Source organism: Nematostella vectensis, chromosome 7 (genome assembly GCF_932526225.1).
Source record: "Nematostella vectensis chromosome 7, jaNemVect1.1, whole genome shotgun sequence".
Classification (NCBI taxonomy): domain Eukaryota; kingdom Metazoa; phylum Cnidaria; class Anthozoa; order Actiniaria; family Edwardsiidae; genus Nematostella; species Nematostella vectensis.
The window spans coordinates 15912344-15929313 of record NC_064040.1 but is presented as its reverse complement, the minus strand read 5'-3'; the positions used below and the strand labels follow the sequence as shown (position 1 = coordinate 15929313).

The 16970-nt window shown below is 40.2% G+C and overlaps 1 long non-coding RNA gene and 65 other non-coding genes across 66 annotated transcripts; 65 read left to right on the top strand and 1 right to left on the bottom strand.

Moving 5' to 3' along the window:
- The first annotated feature begins 208 nt into the window (after positions 1 to 208).
- On the top strand, positions 209 to 281 carry Trnav-aac. Its single transcript has one exon. It is a non-coding gene; the product is annotated as a tRNA-Val (tRNA).
- Positions 282 to 361: 80 nt separating this feature from the next.
- Positions 362 to 434, top strand: Trnav-uac. Its single transcript has one exon. It is a non-coding gene; the product is annotated as a tRNA-Val (tRNA).
- Positions 435 to 594: 160 nt separating this feature from the next.
- Positions 595 to 667, top strand: Trnav-aac. The gene has a single exon. It is a non-coding gene; the product is annotated as a tRNA-Val (tRNA).
- A 231-nt stretch (positions 668 to 898) lies between these two features.
- Trnav-aac lies at positions 899 to 971 on the top strand. Its single transcript has one exon. It is a non-coding gene; the product is annotated as a tRNA-Val (tRNA).
- Positions 972 to 1054: 83 nt separating this feature from the next.
- Positions 1055 to 1127, top strand: Trnav-uac. Its single transcript has one exon. It is a non-coding gene; the product is annotated as a tRNA-Val (tRNA).
- An 81-nt stretch (positions 1128 to 1208) lies between these two features.
- On the top strand, positions 1209 to 1281 carry Trnav-aac. The gene has a single exon. It is a non-coding gene; the product is annotated as a tRNA-Val (tRNA).
- A 227-nt stretch (positions 1282 to 1508) lies between these two features.
- Positions 1509 to 1581, top strand: Trnav-cac. Its single transcript has one exon. It is a non-coding gene; the product is annotated as a tRNA-Val (tRNA).
- Positions 1582 to 1741: 160 nt separating this feature from the next.
- Positions 1742 to 1814, top strand: Trnav-cac. The gene has a single exon. It is a non-coding gene; the product is annotated as a tRNA-Val (tRNA).
- Positions 1815 to 1974: 160 nt separating this feature from the next.
- Positions 1975 to 2047, top strand: Trnav-uac. Its single transcript has one exon. It is a non-coding gene; the product is annotated as a tRNA-Val (tRNA).
- A 163-nt stretch (positions 2048 to 2210) lies between these two features.
- Positions 2211 to 2283, top strand: Trnav-uac. Its single transcript has one exon. It is a non-coding gene; the product is annotated as a tRNA-Val (tRNA).
- An 81-nt stretch (positions 2284 to 2364) lies between these two features.
- On the top strand, positions 2365 to 2437 carry Trnav-aac. Its single transcript has one exon. It is a non-coding gene; the product is annotated as a tRNA-Val (tRNA).
- Positions 2438 to 2666: 229 nt separating this feature from the next.
- Trnav-aac lies at positions 2667 to 2739 on the top strand. The gene has a single exon. It is a non-coding gene; the product is annotated as a tRNA-Val (tRNA).
- An 80-nt stretch (positions 2740 to 2819) lies between these two features.
- Trnav-uac lies at positions 2820 to 2892 on the top strand. The gene has a single exon. It is a non-coding gene; the product is annotated as a tRNA-Val (tRNA).
- A 160-nt stretch (positions 2893 to 3052) lies between these two features.
- On the top strand, positions 3053 to 3125 carry Trnav-aac. The gene has a single exon. It is a non-coding gene; the product is annotated as a tRNA-Val (tRNA).
- Positions 3126 to 3356: 231 nt separating this feature from the next.
- Trnav-aac lies at positions 3357 to 3429 on the top strand. The gene has a single exon. It is a non-coding gene; the product is annotated as a tRNA-Val (tRNA).
- An 80-nt stretch (positions 3430 to 3509) lies between these two features.
- Positions 3510 to 3582, top strand: Trnav-uac. Its single transcript has one exon. It is a non-coding gene; the product is annotated as a tRNA-Val (tRNA).
- An 81-nt stretch (positions 3583 to 3663) lies between these two features.
- On the top strand, positions 3664 to 3736 carry Trnav-cac. Its single transcript has one exon. It is a non-coding gene; the product is annotated as a tRNA-Val (tRNA).
- A 160-nt stretch (positions 3737 to 3896) lies between these two features.
- On the top strand, positions 3897 to 3969 carry Trnav-uac. The gene has a single exon. It is a non-coding gene; the product is annotated as a tRNA-Val (tRNA).
- A 161-nt stretch (positions 3970 to 4130) lies between these two features.
- Trnav-uac lies at positions 4131 to 4203 on the top strand. Its single transcript has one exon. It is a non-coding gene; the product is annotated as a tRNA-Val (tRNA).
- Positions 4204 to 4284: 81 nt separating this feature from the next.
- Positions 4285 to 4357, top strand: Trnav-aac. The gene has a single exon. It is a non-coding gene; the product is annotated as a tRNA-Val (tRNA).
- Positions 4358 to 4437: 80 nt separating this feature from the next.
- Positions 4438 to 4510, top strand: Trnav-aac. The gene has a single exon. It is a non-coding gene; the product is annotated as a tRNA-Val (tRNA).
- A 74-nt stretch (positions 4511 to 4584) lies between these two features.
- Trnav-cac lies at positions 4585 to 4657 on the top strand. The gene has a single exon. It is a non-coding gene; the product is annotated as a tRNA-Val (tRNA).
- Positions 4658 to 4816: 159 nt separating this feature from the next.
- Positions 4817 to 4889, top strand: Trnav-cac. Its single transcript has one exon. It is a non-coding gene; the product is annotated as a tRNA-Val (tRNA).
- Positions 4890 to 5049: 160 nt separating this feature from the next.
- Positions 5050 to 5122, top strand: Trnav-uac. Its single transcript has one exon. It is a non-coding gene; the product is annotated as a tRNA-Val (tRNA).
- A 161-nt stretch (positions 5123 to 5283) lies between these two features.
- Positions 5284 to 5356, top strand: Trnav-uac. Its single transcript has one exon. It is a non-coding gene; the product is annotated as a tRNA-Val (tRNA).
- Positions 5357 to 5517: 161 nt separating this feature from the next.
- On the top strand, positions 5518 to 5590 carry Trnav-cac. Its single transcript has one exon. It is a non-coding gene; the product is annotated as a tRNA-Val (tRNA).
- Positions 5591 to 5750: 160 nt separating this feature from the next.
- Trnav-uac lies at positions 5751 to 5823 on the top strand. Its single transcript has one exon. It is a non-coding gene; the product is annotated as a tRNA-Val (tRNA).
- An 81-nt stretch (positions 5824 to 5904) lies between these two features.
- On the top strand, positions 5905 to 5977 carry Trnav-cac. The gene has a single exon. It is a non-coding gene; the product is annotated as a tRNA-Val (tRNA).
- A 161-nt stretch (positions 5978 to 6138) lies between these two features.
- Positions 6139 to 6211, top strand: Trnav-aac. Its single transcript has one exon. It is a non-coding gene; the product is annotated as a tRNA-Val (tRNA).
- A 229-nt stretch (positions 6212 to 6440) lies between these two features.
- Positions 6441 to 6513, top strand: Trnav-aac. Its single transcript has one exon. It is a non-coding gene; the product is annotated as a tRNA-Val (tRNA).
- An 80-nt stretch (positions 6514 to 6593) lies between these two features.
- Positions 6594 to 6666, top strand: Trnav-cac. Its single transcript has one exon. It is a non-coding gene; the product is annotated as a tRNA-Val (tRNA).
- Positions 6667 to 6825: 159 nt separating this feature from the next.
- Trnav-cac lies at positions 6826 to 6898 on the top strand. The gene has a single exon. It is a non-coding gene; the product is annotated as a tRNA-Val (tRNA).
- Positions 6899 to 7058: 160 nt separating this feature from the next.
- On the top strand, positions 7059 to 7131 carry Trnav-uac. Its single transcript has one exon. It is a non-coding gene; the product is annotated as a tRNA-Val (tRNA).
- A 161-nt stretch (positions 7132 to 7292) lies between these two features.
- Positions 7293 to 7365, top strand: Trnav-cac. The gene has a single exon. It is a non-coding gene; the product is annotated as a tRNA-Val (tRNA).
- A 160-nt stretch (positions 7366 to 7525) lies between these two features.
- Positions 7526 to 7598, top strand: Trnav-uac. The gene has a single exon. It is a non-coding gene; the product is annotated as a tRNA-Val (tRNA).
- Positions 7599 to 7678: 80 nt separating this feature from the next.
- Trnav-uac lies at positions 7679 to 7751 on the top strand. The gene has a single exon. It is a non-coding gene; the product is annotated as a tRNA-Val (tRNA).
- A 323-nt stretch (positions 7752 to 8074) lies between these two features.
- Positions 8075 to 8147, top strand: Trnav-aac. Its single transcript has one exon. It is a non-coding gene; the product is annotated as a tRNA-Val (tRNA).
- Positions 8148 to 8227: 80 nt separating this feature from the next.
- Positions 8228 to 8300, top strand: Trnav-cac. The gene has a single exon. It is a non-coding gene; the product is annotated as a tRNA-Val (tRNA).
- A 162-nt stretch (positions 8301 to 8462) lies between these two features.
- Positions 8463 to 8535, top strand: Trnav-aac. The gene has a single exon. It is a non-coding gene; the product is annotated as a tRNA-Val (tRNA).
- Positions 8536 to 8608: 73 nt separating this feature from the next.
- Positions 8609 to 8681, top strand: Trnav-uac. Its single transcript has one exon. It is a non-coding gene; the product is annotated as a tRNA-Val (tRNA).
- Positions 8682 to 8763: 82 nt separating this feature from the next.
- Positions 8764 to 8836, top strand: Trnav-cac. The gene has a single exon. It is a non-coding gene; the product is annotated as a tRNA-Val (tRNA).
- Positions 8837 to 9681: 845 nt separating this feature from the next.
- LOC125568388 lies at positions 9682 to 11603 on the bottom strand. Its single transcript, XR_007312322.1, has 2 exons — positions 10375 to 11603; positions 9682 to 10189 (listed from the first exon to the last, which is right to left on the bottom strand). It is a non-coding gene; the product is annotated as an uncharacterized LOC125568388 (long non-coding RNA).
- Positions 11604 to 11855: 252 nt separating this feature from the next.
- Positions 11856 to 11928, top strand: Trnav-aac. The gene has a single exon. It is a non-coding gene; the product is annotated as a tRNA-Val (tRNA).
- Positions 11929 to 12008: 80 nt separating this feature from the next.
- On the top strand, positions 12009 to 12081 carry Trnav-cac. Its single transcript has one exon. It is a non-coding gene; the product is annotated as a tRNA-Val (tRNA).
- Positions 12082 to 12243: 162 nt separating this feature from the next.
- On the top strand, positions 12244 to 12316 carry Trnav-aac. The gene has a single exon. It is a non-coding gene; the product is annotated as a tRNA-Val (tRNA).
- Positions 12317 to 12389: 73 nt separating this feature from the next.
- Positions 12390 to 12462, top strand: Trnav-uac. Its single transcript has one exon. It is a non-coding gene; the product is annotated as a tRNA-Val (tRNA).
- An 82-nt stretch (positions 12463 to 12544) lies between these two features.
- On the top strand, positions 12545 to 12617 carry Trnav-cac. The gene has a single exon. It is a non-coding gene; the product is annotated as a tRNA-Val (tRNA).
- A 161-nt stretch (positions 12618 to 12778) lies between these two features.
- Positions 12779 to 12851, top strand: Trnav-uac. Its single transcript has one exon. It is a non-coding gene; the product is annotated as a tRNA-Val (tRNA).
- A 157-nt stretch (positions 12852 to 13008) lies between these two features.
- Positions 13009 to 13081, top strand: Trnav-aac. The gene has a single exon. It is a non-coding gene; the product is annotated as a tRNA-Val (tRNA).
- Positions 13082 to 13227: 146 nt separating this feature from the next.
- Trnav-cac lies at positions 13228 to 13300 on the top strand. The gene has a single exon. It is a non-coding gene; the product is annotated as a tRNA-Val (tRNA).
- A 161-nt stretch (positions 13301 to 13461) lies between these two features.
- Trnav-aac lies at positions 13462 to 13534 on the top strand. The gene has a single exon. It is a non-coding gene; the product is annotated as a tRNA-Val (tRNA).
- A 74-nt stretch (positions 13535 to 13608) lies between these two features.
- Positions 13609 to 13681, top strand: Trnav-aac. The gene has a single exon. It is a non-coding gene; the product is annotated as a tRNA-Val (tRNA).
- A 318-nt stretch (positions 13682 to 13999) lies between these two features.
- Positions 14000 to 14072, top strand: Trnav-aac. The gene has a single exon. It is a non-coding gene; the product is annotated as a tRNA-Val (tRNA).
- Positions 14073 to 14152: 80 nt separating this feature from the next.
- Trnav-cac lies at positions 14153 to 14225 on the top strand. Its single transcript has one exon. It is a non-coding gene; the product is annotated as a tRNA-Val (tRNA).
- A 162-nt stretch (positions 14226 to 14387) lies between these two features.
- Trnav-aac lies at positions 14388 to 14460 on the top strand. Its single transcript has one exon. It is a non-coding gene; the product is annotated as a tRNA-Val (tRNA).
- A 73-nt stretch (positions 14461 to 14533) lies between these two features.
- On the top strand, positions 14534 to 14606 carry Trnav-uac. The gene has a single exon. It is a non-coding gene; the product is annotated as a tRNA-Val (tRNA).
- Positions 14607 to 14689: 83 nt separating this feature from the next.
- Trnav-cac lies at positions 14690 to 14762 on the top strand. Its single transcript has one exon. It is a non-coding gene; the product is annotated as a tRNA-Val (tRNA).
- A 162-nt stretch (positions 14763 to 14924) lies between these two features.
- Positions 14925 to 14997, top strand: Trnav-cac. The gene has a single exon. It is a non-coding gene; the product is annotated as a tRNA-Val (tRNA).
- Positions 14998 to 15157: 160 nt separating this feature from the next.
- Positions 15158 to 15230, top strand: Trnav-cac. The gene has a single exon. It is a non-coding gene; the product is annotated as a tRNA-Val (tRNA).
- Positions 15231 to 15389: 159 nt separating this feature from the next.
- Trnav-cac lies at positions 15390 to 15462 on the top strand. Its single transcript has one exon. It is a non-coding gene; the product is annotated as a tRNA-Val (tRNA).
- A 162-nt stretch (positions 15463 to 15624) lies between these two features.
- Positions 15625 to 15697, top strand: Trnav-aac. The gene has a single exon. It is a non-coding gene; the product is annotated as a tRNA-Val (tRNA).
- A 226-nt stretch (positions 15698 to 15923) lies between these two features.
- Trnal-caa lies at positions 15924 to 15996 on the top strand. The gene has a single exon. It is a non-coding gene; the product is annotated as a tRNA-Leu (tRNA).
- A 162-nt stretch (positions 15997 to 16158) lies between these two features.
- On the top strand, positions 16159 to 16231 carry Trnav-cac. Its single transcript has one exon. It is a non-coding gene; the product is annotated as a tRNA-Val (tRNA).
- Positions 16232 to 16391: 160 nt separating this feature from the next.
- Trnav-cac lies at positions 16392 to 16464 on the top strand. The gene has a single exon. It is a non-coding gene; the product is annotated as a tRNA-Val (tRNA).
- Positions 16465 to 16624: 160 nt separating this feature from the next.
- Positions 16625 to 16697, top strand: Trnav-cac. The gene has a single exon. It is a non-coding gene; the product is annotated as a tRNA-Val (tRNA).
- A 162-nt stretch (positions 16698 to 16859) lies between these two features.
- On the top strand, positions 16860 to 16932 carry Trnav-aac. The gene has a single exon. It is a non-coding gene; the product is annotated as a tRNA-Val (tRNA).
- The last annotated feature ends 38 nt before the right edge of the window (positions 16933 to 16970 follow it).

Here is a 16970-nt window from a genome sequence, read left to right as displayed (position 1 = left end):
TGGGGTACAATATGATGACGTCAAATGACACCGCATTTAATAGGAGAGAAAATCGTGAAGTTCATGTAGTGTAGTGGTTATCACGTCTGTCTCACACGCAAAAGGTCCCCTGTTCGAGCCTTGGCGGAAACATTATTTTTTTTTGCCTATGGGGTACAATATGATGACGTCAAATGACACCGCATTTAATAGGAGAGATAATCGTGAAGTTTCCGTAGTGTAGTGGTTATCACGTCTGCCTAACACGAAGAAGGTCCCCAGTTCGTGCCTGGGCGGAAACATTTTATTATTTTTTTTTCGGATGGGGTACAATATGATGACATCAAATGACACCGCATTTAATAGGAGAGAAAATCGTGAAGTTTCCGTAGTGTAGTGGTTATTACGTCTGCTTTACACGCAGAAGGTCCCCAGTTCGAGCCTGGGCGGAAAGATTATTTTAATTTTTTGCCGTTGGTGCATCCATATGATGACATCGAATGTAACCGCATTTAATTTAAACATAATTTAAAACATTTTGTTATTTTTTTGCGGATGGGGTACAATATGATGACATGAAATGACACCACATTTAATAGGAGAGATAATCGTGAAGTTTCCGTAGTGTAGTGGTTATCACGTCTGCCTAACACGCAGAAGGTCCCCAGTTCGTGCTTGGGCGGAAACCAATTTTTTTTTTTTGCCTATGGGGTAAAATATGATGACGTCAAATGACACCGCAATTAATACGGGAGAAAGTCGTGAAGTTTCCGTAGTGTAGTGTTTATCATGTCTGCTTTACACGCAGAAGGTCCCAAGTTCGAGCCCCGCCGGGACATTTTTTAATTTTTTTTGCCGTTGGTGCATCGATATGATGACATCAAATGACACCACATTTAATAGGAGAGATAATCGTGAAGTTTCCGTAGTGTAGTGGTTATCATGTCTGCCTAACACGCAGAATGTCCCCAGTTCTAGCCTGGGCGGAAACATTTTATTATTATTTTTTTTGCGGATGGGGTACAATATGATGACATCAAATGACACCGCATTTAATAGGAGAGAAAATCGTGAAGTTTCCGTAGTGTAGTGGTTATCACGTCTGCTTTACACGCAGAAGGTCCCCAGTTCTAGCCTGGGCGGAAACATTTTGTTATTTTTTTTTGCGGATGGGGTATAATATGATGACATCAAATGACACTGCATTTAATAGGAGAGAAAATCGTGAAGTTTCCGTAGTGTAGTGGTTATCACGTCTGCCTAACACGCAGAAGGTCCCCAGTTCGAGCCTGGGCGGAAACATTATTTTTTGTTTTTTGCCTATGGGGTACAATATGATTACGTCAAATGACACCGCATTTAATATTAGAGATAATCGTGAAGTTTCCGTAGTGTAGTGGTTATCACGTATGCCTAACACGCAGAAGCTACCTAGTTCGAGCGTGGGCGGAAACATTCTTTTTTTGCCTATGGGGAACAATATGATGACGTCAAATGACACCGCATTTAATAGGGGAGAAAGTCGTGAAGTTTCCGTAGTGTAGTGTTTATCACGTCTGCCTCACACGCAGAAGGTCCCCTGTTCGAGCCTGGGCGGAAACATTATTTTAATTTTTTGCCGTTGGTGCATCCATATGATGACATCGAATGTAACCGCATTTAATTTGGGAGCCTGGGCGGAAATATTTTTTTTTTTTTGCGGATGGGGTACAATATAATGACATCAAATGACACCGCATTTAATAGGAGAGGTAATCGTGAAGTTTCCGTAGTGTAGTGGTTATCACGTCTGCCTCACATGCAAAAGGTCCCCAGTTCGAGCCTGCGCGGAAATATTAATTTAATTTTTTGCCGTTGGTGCATCCATTTTATGACATCGAATGTAAACGCATTTAATTAGGGAGCCTGGGCGGAAATATATATATTTTTTTGCGGATGGTGTACAATATGATGACATCAAATGACACCGCATTTAATAGGAGAGGTAATCGTGAAGTTTCCGTAGTGTAGTTGTTATCACGTCTGCTTTACACGCAGAAGGTCCCCAGTTCGAGCCTGGGCGGAAACATTATTTTAATTTTTTGCCGTTGGTGCATCCATATGATGACATCGAATGTAACCGCATTTAATTAGGGAGCCTGGGCGGAAATATATATTTTTTTTTTTTGCGGATGGGGTACAATATGATGACATCAAATGACACCGCATTTAATAGGAGAGAAAATCGTGAAGTTTCCGTAGTGTAGTGGTTATCACGTCTGCTTTACACGCAGAAGGTCCCCAGTTCGAGCCTGGGAGGAAACATTTTATTATTTTTTTTTGCGGATGGGGTATAATATGATGACATCAAATGACACTGCATTTAATAGGAGAGAAAATCGTGAAGTTTCCGTAGTGTAGTGGTTATCACGTCTGCCTAACACGCAGAAGGTCCCCAGTTCGAGCCTGGGCGGAAACATTATTTTTTTTTTTTTGCCTATGGGGTACAATATGATGACGTCAAATGACACCGCATTTAATAGGAGAGAAAATCGTGAAGTTCATGTAGTGTAGTGGTTATCACGTCTGTCTCACACGCAAAAGGTCCCCTGTTCGAGCCTTGGCGGAAACATTATTTTTTTTTGCCTATGGGGTACAATATGATGACGTCAAATGACACCGCATTTAATAGGAGAGATAATCGTGAAGTTTCCGTAGTGTAGTGGTTATCACGTCTGCCTAACACGAAGAAGGTCCCCAGTTCGTGCCTGGGCGGAAACATTTTATTATTTTTTTTTCGGATGGGGTACAATATGATGACATCAAATGACACCGCATTTAATAGGAGAGAAAATCGTGAAGTTTCCGTAGTGTAGTGGTTATTACGTCTGCTTTACACGCAGAAGGTCCCCAGTTCGAGCCTGGGCGGAAAGATTATTTTAATTTTTTGCCGTTGGTGCATCCATATGATGACATCGAATGTAACCGCATTTAATTTAAACATAATTTAAAACATTTTGTTATTTTTTTGCGGATGGGGTACAATATGATGACATGAAATGACACCACATTTAATAGGAGAGATAATCGTGAAGTTTCCGTAGTGTAGTGGTTATCACGTCTGCCTAACACGCAGAAGGTCCCCAGTTCGTGCTTGGGCGGAAACCAATTTTTTTTTTTTGCCTATGGGGTAAAATATGATGACGTCAAATGACACCGCAATTAATACGGGAGAAAGTCGTGAAGTTTCCGTAGTGTAGTGTTTATCATGTCTGCTTTACACGCAGAAGGTCCCAAGTTCGAGCCCCGCCGGGACATTTTTTAATTTTTTTTGCCGTTGGTGCATCGATATGATGACATCAAATGACACCACATTTAATAGGAGAGATAATCGTGAAGTTTCCGTAGTGTAGTGGTTATCATGTCTGCCTAACACGCAGAATGTCCCCAGTTCTAGCCTGGGCGGAAACATTTTATTATTTTTTTTGCGGATGGGGTACAATATGATGACATCAAATGACACCGCATTTAATAGGAGAGAAAATCGTGAAGTTTCCGTAGTGTAGTGGTTATCACGTCTGCTTTACACGCAGAAGGTCCCCAGTTCTAGCCTGGGCGGAAACATTTTGTTATTTTTTTTTGCGGATGGGGTATAATATGATGACATCAAATGACACTGCATTTAATAGGAGAGAAAATCGTGAAGTTTCCGTAGTGTAGTGGTTATCACGTCTGCCTCACATGCAAAAGGTCCCCAGTTCGAGCCTGCGCGGAAATATTAATTTAATTTTTTGCCGTTGGTGCATCCATATGATGACATCGAATGTAAACGCATTTAATTAGGGAGCCTGGGCGGAAATATATATATTTTTTTGCGGATGGTGTACAATATGATGACATCAAATGACACCGCATTTAATAGGAGAGGTAATCGTGAAGTTTCCGTAGTGTAGTTGTTATCACGTCTGCTTTACACGCAGAAGGTCCCCAGTTCGAGCCTGGGCGGAAACATTATTTTAATTTTTTGCCGTTGGTGCATCCATATGATGACATCGAATGTAACCGCATTTAATTAGGGAGCCTGGGCGGAAATATATATTTTTTTTTTGCGGATGGGGTACAATATGATGACATCAAATGACACCGCATTTAATAGGAGAGAAAATCGTGAAGTTTCCGTAGTGTAGTGGTTATCACGTCTGCTTTACACGCAGAAGGTCCCCAGTTCTAGCCTGGGCGGAAACATTTTGTTATTTTTTTTTGCGGATGGGGTATAATATGATGACATCAAATGACACTGCATTTAATAGGGGAGAAAGTCGTGAAGTTTCCGTAGTGTAGTGGTTATCACGTCTGCCTAACACGCAGAAGGTCCCCAGTTCGAGCCTGGGCGGAAACATTATTTTTTGTTTTTTGCCTATGGGGTACAATATGATTACGTCAAATGACACCGCATTTAATATTAGAGATAATCGTGAAGTTTCCGTAGTGTAGTGGTTATCACGTCTGCCTAACACGCAGAAGGTCCCCAGTTCGAGCGTGGGCGGAAACATTCTTTTTTTGCCTATGGGGAACAATATGATGACGTCAAATGACACCGCATTTAATAGGGGAGAAAGTCGTGAAGTTTCCGTAGTGTAGTGGTTATCACGTCTGCCTCACACGCAAAAGGTCCCCAGTTCGAGCCTGGGCGGAAACATTATTTTAATTTTTTGCCGTTGGTGCATCCATATGATGACATCGAATGTAACTGCATTTAATTTGGGAGCCTGGGCGTAAATATTTTTTTTTTTTGCGGATGGGGTACAATATGATGACATCAAATGACACCGCATTTAATAGGAGAGGTAATCGTGAAGTTTCCGTAGTGTAGTGGTTATCACGTCTGCCTCACACGCAAAAGGTCCCCAGTTCGAGCCTGGGCGGAAATATTAATTTAATTTTTTGCCGTTGGTGCATCCATATGATGACATCGAATGTAAACGCATTTAATTAGGGAGCCTGGGCGGAAATATATATATTTTTTTGCGGATGGTGTACAATATGATGACATCAAATGACACCGCATTTAATAGGAGAGGTAATCGTGAAGTTTCCGTAGTGTAGTTGTTATCACGTCTGCTTTACACGCAGAAGGTCCCCAGTTCGAGCCTGGGCGGAAACATTATTTTAATTTTTTGCCGTTGGTGCATCCATATGATGACATCGAATGTAACCGCATTTAATTAGGGAGCCTGGGCGAAAATATATATTTTTTTTTTGCGGATGGGGTACAATATGATGACATCAAATGACACCGCATTTAATAGGAGAGGTAATCGTGAAGTTTCCGTAGTGTAGTTGTTATCACGTCTGCTTTACACGCAGAAGGTCCCCAGTTCGAGCCTGGGCGGAAACATTATTTTAATTTTTTGCCGTTGGTGCATCCATATGATGACATCGAATGTAACCGCATTTAATTAGGGAGCCTGGGCGGAAATATATATTTTTTTTTTGCGGATGGGGTACAATATGATGACATCAAATGACACCGCATTTAATAGGAGAGGTAATCGTGAAGTTTCCGTAGTGTAGTGGTTATCACGTCTGCCTCACACGCAGAAGATCCCCAGTTCGAGCCTGGGCGGAAACATTATTTTAATTTTTTGCCGTTGGTGCATCCATATGATGACACCGAATGTAACCGCATTTAATTAGGGACCCTGGGCGGAAAGATATATATTTTTTTGCGGTTGTTGTACAATATGATGACATCAAATGACACCGCATTTAATAGGAGAGAAAATCGTGAAGTTTCCGTAGTGTAGTGGTTATCACGTCTGCTTTACACGCAGAAGGTCCCCAGTTCTAGCCTGGGCGGAAACATTTTGTTATTTTTTTTTGCGGATGGGGTACAATATGATGACATCAAATGACACCGCATTTAATAGGAGAGATAATCGTGAAGTTTCCGTAGTGTAGTGGTTATCACGTCTGCCTCACACGCAGAAGGTCCCCAGTTCGAGCCTCGGCGGAAAGATTATTTTAATTTTTTGCCGTTGGTGCATCCATATGATGACATCGAATGTAACCGCATTTAATTTAAACATAATTTAAAACATTTTGTTATTTTTTTTGCGGATGGGGTACAATATGATGACATGAAATGACACCACATTTAATAGGAGAGATAATCGTGAAGTTTCCGTAGTGTAGTGGTTATCACGTCTGCCTAACACGCAGAAGGTCCCCAGTTCGTTCTTGGGCGGAAACCAATTTTTTTTTGCCTATGGGGTACAATATGATGACGTCAAATGACACCGCAATTAATACGGGAGAAAGTCGTGAAGTTTCCGTAGTGTAGTGTTTATCACGTCTGCTTTACACGCAGAAGGTCCCAAGTTCTAGCCCCGCCGTGACATTTTTTAATTTTTTTTTGCCGTTGGTGCATCGATATGATGACATCAAATGACACCACATTTAATAGGAGAGATAATCGTGAAGTTTCCGTAGTGTAGTGGTTATCATGTCTTCCTAACACGCAGAAGGTCCCCAGTTCGAGCCTGGGCGGAAACATTTTATTATTTTTTTTGCGGATGGGGTACAATATGATGACATCAAATGACACCGCATTTAATAGGAGAGAAAATCGTGAAGTTTCCGTAGTGTAGTGGTTATCACGTCTGCCTCACACGCAAAAGGTCCCCAGTTCGAGCCTGGGCGGAAATATTAATTTAATTTTTTGCCGTTGGTGCATCAATATGATGACATCGAATGTAACCGCATTTAATTTGGGAGCCTGGGCGGAAATATTTTTTTTTTTTGCGGATGGGGTACAATATGATGACATCAAATGACACCGCATTTAATAGGAGAGGTAATCGTGAAGTTTCCGTAGTGTAGTGGTTATCACGTCTGCCTCACACGCAAAAGGTCCCCAGTTCGAGCCTGGGCGGAAATATTAATTTAATTTTTTGCCGTTGGTGCATCAATATGATGACATCGAATGTAAACGCATTTAATTAGGGAGCCTGGGCGGAAATATATATATTTTTTTGCGGATGGTGTACAATATGATGACATCAAATGACACCGCATTTAATAGGAGAGGTAATCGTGAAGTTTCCGTAGTGTAGTTGTTATCACGTCTGCTTTACACGCAGAAGGTCCCCAGTTCGAGCCTGGGCGGAAACATTATTTTAATTTTTTGCCGTTGGTGCATCCATATGATGACATCGAATGTAACCGCATTTAATTAGGGAGCCTGGGCGGAAATATATATATTTTTTTTGCGGATGGGGTACAATATGATGACATCAAATGACACCGCATTTAATAGGAGAGGTAATCGTGAAGTTTCCGTAGTGTAGTGGTTATCACGTCTGCCTCACACGCAGAAGATCCCCAGTTCGAGCCTGGGCGGAAACATTATTTTAATTTATTGCCGTTGGTGCATCCATATGATGACACCGAATGTAACCGCATTTAATTAGGGACCCTGGGCGGAAATATATATATTTTTTTGCGGTTGTTGTACAATATGATGACATCAAATGACACCGCATTTAATAGGAGAGAAAATCGTGAAGTTTCCGTAGTGTAGTGGTTATCACGTCTGCTTTACACACAGAAGGTCCCCAGTTCGAGCCTGGGTGGAAACATTTTATTATTGTTTTTGCGGATGGGGTACAATATGATGACATCAAATGACACCGCATTTAATAGGAGAGGTAATCGTGAAGTTTCCGTAGTGTAGTGGTTATCACGTCTGCTTTACACACAGAAGGTCCCCAGTTCGAGCCTGGGCGGAAACATTATTTTAATTTTTTGCCGTTGGTGCATCCATATGATGACATCGAATAAAACCGAATTTAATTAGGGAGCCTGGGAGGAAATATTTTGTTATTTTTTTTTGCGGAAGGGGTACAATATGATGACATCAAATGACACCACATTTAATAGGAGAGATTATCGTGAAGTTTCCGTAGTGTAGTGGCATGGTTTTCACGTCTGCTTTACACACAGAAGGTCCCCAGTTCTAGCCTGGGCGAAAACGTTTTGTTATTTTTTTTTGCGGATGGGGTACAATATGATGACATCAAATGACACTGCATTTAATAGGAGAGAAAATCGTGAAGTTTCCGTAGTGTAGTGGTTATCACGTCTGCCTAACACGCAGAAGGTCCCCAGTTCGAGCCTGGGCGGAAACATTATTTTTTGTTTTTTGTCTATGGGGTACAATATGATGACGTCAAATGACACCGCATTTAATATGGGAGAAAGTCGTGAAGTTTCCGTAGTGCAGTGGTTATCACGTCTGCCTCACACGCAGAAGGTCCCCTGTTCGAGTCTGGGAGGAAACATTATTTTAATTTTTTGCCCTTGGTGCATCCATATGATGACATCGAATGCAACCGCATTTAATTAGGGAGCTTGGGAGGAAATATTTTGTTATTTTTTTGCGGAAGGGGTACAATATGATGACATCAAATGACACCACATTTAATAGGAGAGATAATCGTGAAGTTTCCGTAGTGTAGTGGTTATCACGTCTGCCTAACACGCAGAAGGTCCCCAGTTCGAGCCTGGGCGGAAACATTTTTTTTTGCCTATGGGGTACAAAATGATGACGTCAAATGACACCGCATTTAATAGGGGAAAAAGTCGTGAAGTTTCCGTAGTGTAGTGGTTATCACGTCTGCTTTACACGCAGAAGGTCCCCAGTTCGAGCATGGGCGGAAACATTTTGTTATTTTTTTTTTGCGGATGGGGTACAATATGATGACATCAAATGACACCGCATTTAATAGGAGAGATATTCGTGAAGTTTCCGTAGTGTAGTGGTTATCAAGTCTGCCTCACACGCAGAAGGTCCCCAGTTCGAGCCTGGGCGGAAACATTATTTTAATTTTTTGCCGTTGGTGCATCCATATGATGACATCGAATAAAACCGAATTTAATTAGGGAGCCTGGGAGGAAATATTTTGTTATTTTTTTTTGCGGAAGGGGTACAATATGATGACATCAAATGACACCACATTTACACTGTTAGTTTCAGAGAGTAGTTTCAACTCCAAAAAGGGAGTAAAAAAACGAGGTACAAAATGACTCCCTTTCTGGAGTAATTTTTTACTCCCTTTTTTCTACTCCCTCAAGGGAGTAGATTTTACCCCTGTAGGGGAGTAACTAAAGGAAGTGATTTACTAGGTTGCTTGCTATTACTCCATTAAAGGAGTACAATTTACCCTCAAAATGGAGTTATTTTTTACTCCTTTTTTTTCCTACTCTCTCAGGGAGTAGATTTTACCCACTTTAGGGGGTAGCTAAGTGGAGTAATTCACTAGGTTGCTTAGAGTTACTCCATTAAAAGAGTACAATTCACCCTCAAAATGGGAGTCAATTTTTACTCCCTATTTTGTTATTTCCCCCTACTAATTGGGTAACTAAAGGGATGATTTCAACACCCTCCCCCCTGTTTTTACAAAATGGCCGTTTAAACTCCAACTGCTTCAGGGGTTAATACTGGAGAAAGTAGAGTAATTTAGAAACACCAAGGAAAAGACGTTATTATGAATTTGACAAATCATTTAATTAAACAATTCAGTTTAAAAAAATAACAAAAATATAAGTTGAAAAAATGTTTGAAAAATAATAGTCATTTGACATAAGGTATCCAGGACAAAATCACTAACAAGTGTCCCAACATAACAAAGCTGAAACAAACATAACACAATATTATTTTTCTATAACAACTTTAACAGCTTTTGAACATTACCCTTTTTGGCGTCATTACGGTTTTCCAAAAGAACTGCCTCCTCCTCCATCTTTGTATATTCAGATAAGAAGCTAGAAGCCTAATGCCTCTATATGCACCATTTAAATTTGAACCTGGTAGGCTAGCTTGAAAAGATAACTAGGTTCTTCATATGCAGGGTTTACTGTGATCAAAATATACGGACAAAAACCAACTACAGTAACATTAGATATTCAAAATAAATATCTGGACAAATTTTAGGTGCAAGACTGATTACTAGGTTTTTACTAAGCTAAGTTATTCAATTTTGTGCTTCAAGTAACAGTTTATAAAGCATAGGCGCTTTAGATGTAAGTACAGTGATTAGTGAATAACTTAAGTTTACAAAGTTTTTATTCGTTTCTTGCGATTTACGCATTGATACATTCCTTATACCTCAAACTTCTTTCTTTTCTGGCTTTCAACTCGAGCACATTTTACTATCTCTATCATAATGTCCTGCGAAGATAATAAAAGAAACACATAAAAAGGTAGTATTGCTTTGGAAGATAACAAAGAATCACAAAACATATCAGTCTAGTTCGAGAAATCCGCTCACGAACGATGATTTGATGCTGAAGTTGGTCGCAAAAATCACATTTAGTATTGAACCTATCACATTATAAAGCCCATTACACACTAACCTTTAACTTCAATCCATGTTCTGCCATCAAATCCTCAAAAAAGGTGGATTACGCGTAGAAAAGACGAGAATAAACGGCTATCTGTTTGGAGGTTATGATAATGGTTTCGTTCGACCGTTATGATTTTGCGCCTTGGGCCCAAGCCCCTCTCGGCCACTAAAGCGAGGGACGCCCGGTACATTTTGGTTTTACGGGCCCTGGTGAGCCGTCTTCTATCTGCAAAGCGGGACTTCTTTTTTTTTATAATCTCAAGTAGCATTTCTATTAGAAACAATATATATTATTTTATAATGTTCAAATCGGATCTAAGAATTTTATACAATTATCACCCTACCTATCTTTCTTTTAAATGCAGTACTAATTATTCTGAGCGAATTTTGAAAGTACACCACATAAAACTCATGTTCGAGTCCAAGCCTGTCTTTGATTACATTTCTTATTGTTGTAGTATAGCTGACAATGTATGCAAGTATGGCGAGGCCTGTTCTTGTATTGAAAATGTTCTTTTAGGATTTCCTAAGAATTTCCTAAGAGTTCCTAAATTTTAGAACTTCAAATCTTCTTCCTAAGATTTTCTTATCCAAATTATTTCAATTTTCTGGTCTACTGCTTATACTAGGGAATCCTAGGAATTTTTAGGAAGTTTAATTATATTTTGTTGTTTTGATCGAACTTAGGAAATCTTAGGAAACTCCTAGGCACAGGGTAGAGTTTTTTGTCTCAATACCAATAAATACGATAAATTATTATTTTTATCTTTTGTCTTATATAATAAAGACTATCGTTTTCCTTCTTAAATTCAGCTAATTCAGAGTAAAAAAACAACTCTCTTTATTTTATATATTTGGAGTGGTTTGTTACTGCTCTAAAAAGATACAGCTGGAGTAAAAACTACTCTTTCAACACGAGATGGCTGGAGTAGTTTTTACTCTTCAAAACCTACCCCCTAAAAGGAGTACTTTTTTACTCCATTTCTTGACCATCTGGAGTAAAAATAACTCTTTTCACTTCAGATAGTTGGAGTAGCTTTTACTCTGCTAAAATTACTCCCAGAAAAGAGTACTTTTTACTCCATTATTTGACCAACAAGAGTGAAAATTACTCTTTTTCTAATAAACATTCGATACTAATTCTCAGCAGAGTAAAACTTACTCCGTTAAGGGAGTAAACAAAAAAATTACTCCTCAGTGGAGTAGCTTTTACTCCAATAAAGGAGTTCAAATTACTCCTTTAAAAGTACTCCATCGCAAAGAGTTGTTTTTACTCTCTGAGTGGAGTAAAACTAACTCCCTGAAACTAACAGTGTAATAGGAGAGATTATCGTGAAGTTTCCGTAGTGTAGTGGTTTTCACGTCTGCTTTACACACAGAAGGTCCCCAGTTCTAGCCTGGGCGAAAACGTTTTGTTATTTTTTTTTGCGGATGGGGTACAATATGATGACATCAAATGACACTGCATTTAATAGGAGAGAAAAGCGTGAAGTTTCCGTAGTGTAGTGGTTATCACGTCTGCCTAACACGCAGAAGGTCCCCAGTTCGAGCCTGGGCGGAAACATTATTTTTTGTTTTTTGTCTATGGGGTACAATATGATGGAGTCAAATGACACCGCATTTAATATGGGAGAAAGTCGTGAAGTTTCCGTAGTGCAGTGGTTATCACGTCTGCCTCACACGCAGAAGGTCCCCTGTTCGAGTCTGGGCGTAAACATTATTTTAATTTTTTGCCGTTGGTGCATCCATATGATGACATCGAATAAAACCGAATTTAATTAGGGAGCTTGGGAGGAAATATTTTGTTATTTTTTTGCGGAAGGGGTACAATATGATGACATCAAATGACACCACATTTAATAGGAGAGATAATTGTGAAGTTTCCGTAGTGTAGTGGTTATCACGTCTGCCTAACACGCAGAAGGTCCCCAGTTCGAGCCTGGGCGGAAACATTTTTTTTTGCCTATGGGGTACAATATGATGACGTCAAATGACACCGCATTTAATAGGGGAAAAAGTCGTGAAGTTTCCGTAGTGTAGTGGTTATCACGTCTGCTTTACACGCAGAAGGTCCCCAGTTCGAGCATGGGCGGAAACATTTTGTTATTTTTTTTTTGCGGATGGGGTACAATATGATGACATCAAATGACACCGCATTTAATAGGAGAGATAATCGTGAAGTTTCCGTAGTGTAGTGGTTATCAAGTCTGCCTCACACGCAGAAGGTCCCCAGTTCGAGCCTGGGCGGAAACATTATTTTAATTTTTTGCCGTTGGTGCATCCATATGATGACATCGAATGTAACCGCATTTAATTAGGTAGCCTGGGCGGAAATATATATATATTTTTTGCGGATGGGATACAATATGATGACATCAAATGACACCGCATTTAATATTGGAGATAATCGTGAAGTTTCCGTAGTGTAGTGGTTATCACGTCTGCCTTACACGCAGAAGGTCCCCAGTTCGAGCCTGGGCGGAAGCATTATTTTAATTTTTTGCCGTTGGTGCATCCATATGATGACATCGAATGTAACCGCATTTAATTTAAACATAATTTAAAACATTTTTTTTTTTCGCGGATGGGGTACAATATGATGACGTCAAATGACACCGCATTTGATAGGGGAAAAAGTCGTGAAGTTTCCGTAGTGTAGTGGTTATCACGTCTGCCTAACACGCAGAAGGTCCCCAGTTCGAGCGTGGGCGGAAACATTCTTTTTTTGCCTATGGGGAACAATATGATGACGTCAAATGACACCGCATTTAATAGGAGAGAAAATCGTGAAGTTTCCGTAGTGTAGTGGTTATCACGTCTGCCTAACACGAATAAGGTCCCCAGTTCGAGAGGTAATCGTGAAGTTTCCGTAGTGTAGTGGTTATCACGTCTGCCTCACACGCAGAAGATCCCCAGTTCGAGCCTGGGCGGAAACATTATTTTAATTTTTTGCCGTTGGTGCATCCATATGATGACACCGAATGTAACCGCATTTAATTAGGTAGCCTGGGCGGAAATATATATATATTTTTTGCGGATGGGATACAATATGATGACATCAAATGACACCGCATGTAATAGGAGAGAAAATCGTGAAGTTTCCGTAGTGTAGTGGTTATCACGTCTGCCTAACACGCAGAAGGTCCCCAGTTTGAGCGTGGGCGGAAACATTCTTTTTTTGCCTATGGGGAACAATATGATGACGTCAAATGACACCGCATTTAATAGGAGAGAAAATCGTGAAGTTTCCGTAGTGTAGTGGTTATCACGTCTGCCTAACACGAATAAGGTCCCCAGTTCGAGCCTGGGCGGAAACATTATTTTAATTTTTTGCCGTTGGTGCATCCATATGATGACATCGAATAAAACCGAATTTAATTAGGGAGCCTGGGAGGAAATATTTTGTTATTTTTTTTTGCGGAAGGGGTAGAATATGATGACATCAAATGACACCACATTTAATAGGAGAGATTATCGTGAAGTTTCCGTAGTGTAGTGGTTTTCACGTCTGCTTTACACACAGAAGGTCCCCAGTTCTAGCCTGGGCGAAAACGTTTTGTTATTTTTTTTTGCGGATGGGGTACAATATGATGACATCAAATGACACTGCATTTAATAGGAGAGAAAATCGTGAAGTTTCCGTAGTGCAGTGGTTATCACGTCTGCCTAACACGCAGAAGGTCCCCAGTTCGAGCCTGGGCGGAAACATTATTTTTTGTTTTTTGTCTATGGGGTACAATATGATGACATCGAATGACACCGCATTTAATAGGGGAGATAATCGTGAAGTTTCCGTAGTGTAGTGGTTATCACGTCTGCCTCACACGCAGAAGGTCCCCTGTTCGAGTCTGGGCGGAAACATTATTTTAATTTTTTGCCGTTGGTGCATCCATATGATGACATCGAATAAAACCGAATTTAATTAGGGAGCTTGGGAGGAAATATTTTGTTGTTTTTTTGCGGAAGGGGTACAATATGATGACATCAAATGACACCACATTTAATAGGAGAGATAATCGTGAAGTTTCCGTAGTGTAGTGGTTATCACGTCTGCCTAACACGCAGAAGGTCCCCAGTTCGAGCCTGGGCGGAAACATTTTTTTTTGCCTATGGGGTACAATATGATGACGTCAAATGACACCGCATTTAATAGGGGAAAAAGTCGTGAAGTTTCCGTAGTGTAGTGGTTATCACGTCTGCTTTACACGCAGAAGGTCCCCAGTTCGAGCATGGGCGGGAACATTTTGTTATTTTTTTTTTTGCGGATGGGGTACAATATGATGACATCAAATGACACTGCATTTAATAGGAGAGATAATCGTGAAGTTTCCGTAGTGTAGTGGTTATCACGTCTGCCTCACACGCAGAAGGTCCCCAGTTCAAGCCTGGGCGGAAACATTATATTAATTTTTTGCCGTTGGTGCATCCATATGATGACATCGAATGTAACCGCATTTAATTATTGAGCCTGGGCGGAAATATATATATATTTTTTTGCGGATGGGATACAATATGATGACATCAAATGACACCGCATTTAATAGGGGAGATAATCGTGAAGTTTCCGTAGTGTAGTGGTTATCACGTCTGCCTCACACTTAGAAGGTCCCCAGTTCGAGCCTGGGCGGAAGCATTATTTTAATTTTTTGCCGTTGGTGCATCCATATGATGACATCTAATGTAACCGCATTTAATTTAAACATAATTTAAAACATTTTGTTTTTTTTTCGCGGATGGGGTACAATATGATGACATCAAATGACACCGCATTTAATAGGAGAGATAATCGTGAAGTTTCCGTAGTGTAGTGGTTATCACGTCTGCCTCACACGTAGAAGGTCCCCAGTTCGAGCCTGGGCGGAAGCATTAATTTAATTTTTTGCCGTTGGTGCATCCATATGATGACATCGAATGTAACCGCATTTAATTTAAACATAATTTAAAACATTTTTTTTTTTTTCGTGGATGGGGTACAATATGATGACATCAAATGACATTGCATTTAATAGGAGAGATAATCGTGAAGTTTCCGTAGTGTAGTGGTTATCACGTCTGCCTCACACGCAGAAGGTCCCCTGTTCGAGTCTGGGAGGAAACATTATTTTAATTTTTTGCCGTTGGTGCATCCATATGATGACATCGAATAAAACCGAATTTAATTAGGGAGCTTGGGAGGAAATATTTTGTTATTTTTTTGCGGAAGGGGTACAATATGATGACATCAAATGACACCACATTTAATAGGAGAGATAATCGTGAAGTTTCCGTAGTGTAGTGGTTATCACGTCTGCCTAACACGCAGAAGGTCCCCAGTTCGAGCCTGGGCGGAAACATTTTTTTTTGCCTATGGGGTACAATATGATGACGTCAAATGACACCGCAATTAATAGGGGAGAAAGTCGTGAAGTTTCCGTAGTGTAGTGGTTATCACGTCTACTTTACACGCAGAAGGTCCCAAGTTCGAGCCCGGCCGTGACATTTTTTAATTTTTTTTGCCGTTGGTGCATCGATATGATGACATCGAATGAAAACGAATTTAATAGAAGAGAAAATTGTGAAGTTTCCGTAGTGTAGTGGTTATCACGTCTGCCTCAAACGCAGAAGGTCCCCAGTTCAAGCCTGGGCGGAAACATTATTTTAATTTTTTGCCGTTGGTGCATCCATATGATGACATCGAATGTAACCGCATTTAATTATTGAGCCTGGGCGGAAATATATATATATTTTTTTGCGGATGGGATACAATATGATGACGTCAAATGACACCGCATTTAATAGGGGAGATAATCGTGAAGTTTCCGTAGTGTAGTGGTTATCACGTCTGCCTCACACTTAGAAGGTCCCCAGTTCGAGCCTGGGCGGAAGCATTATTTTAATTTTTTGCCGTTGGTGCATCCATATGATGACATCTAATGTAACCGCATTTAATTTAAACATAATTTAAAACATTTTGTTTTTTTTTCGCGGATGGGGTACAATATGATGACATCAAATGACACCGCATTTAATAGGAGAGATAATCGTGAAGTTTCCGTAGTGTAGTGGTTATCACGTCTGCCTCACACGTAGAAGGTCCCCAGTTCGAGCCTTGGCGGAAGCATTAATTTAATTTTTTGCCGTTGGTGCATCCATATGATGACATCGAATGTAACCGCATTTAATTTAAACATAATTTAAAACATTTTTTTTTTTTTTCGTGGATGGGGTACAATATGATGACATCAAATGACATTGCATTTAATAGGAGAGATAATCGTGAAGTTTCCGTAGTGTAGTGGTTATCACGTCTGCCTCACACGCAGAAGGTCCCCTGTTCGAGTCTGGGAGGAAACATTATTTTAATTTTTTGCCGTTGGTGCATCCATATAATGACATCGAATAAAACCGAATTTAATTAGGGAGCTTGGGAGGAAATATTTTGTTATTTTTTTGCGGAAGGGGTACAATATGATGACATCAAATGACACCACATTTAATAGGAGAGATAATCGTGAAGTTTCCGTAGTGTAGTGGTTATCACGTCTGCCTAACACGCAGAAGGTCCCCAGTTCGAGCCTGGGCGGAAACATTTTTTTTGCCTATGGGGTACAATATGATGACGTCAAA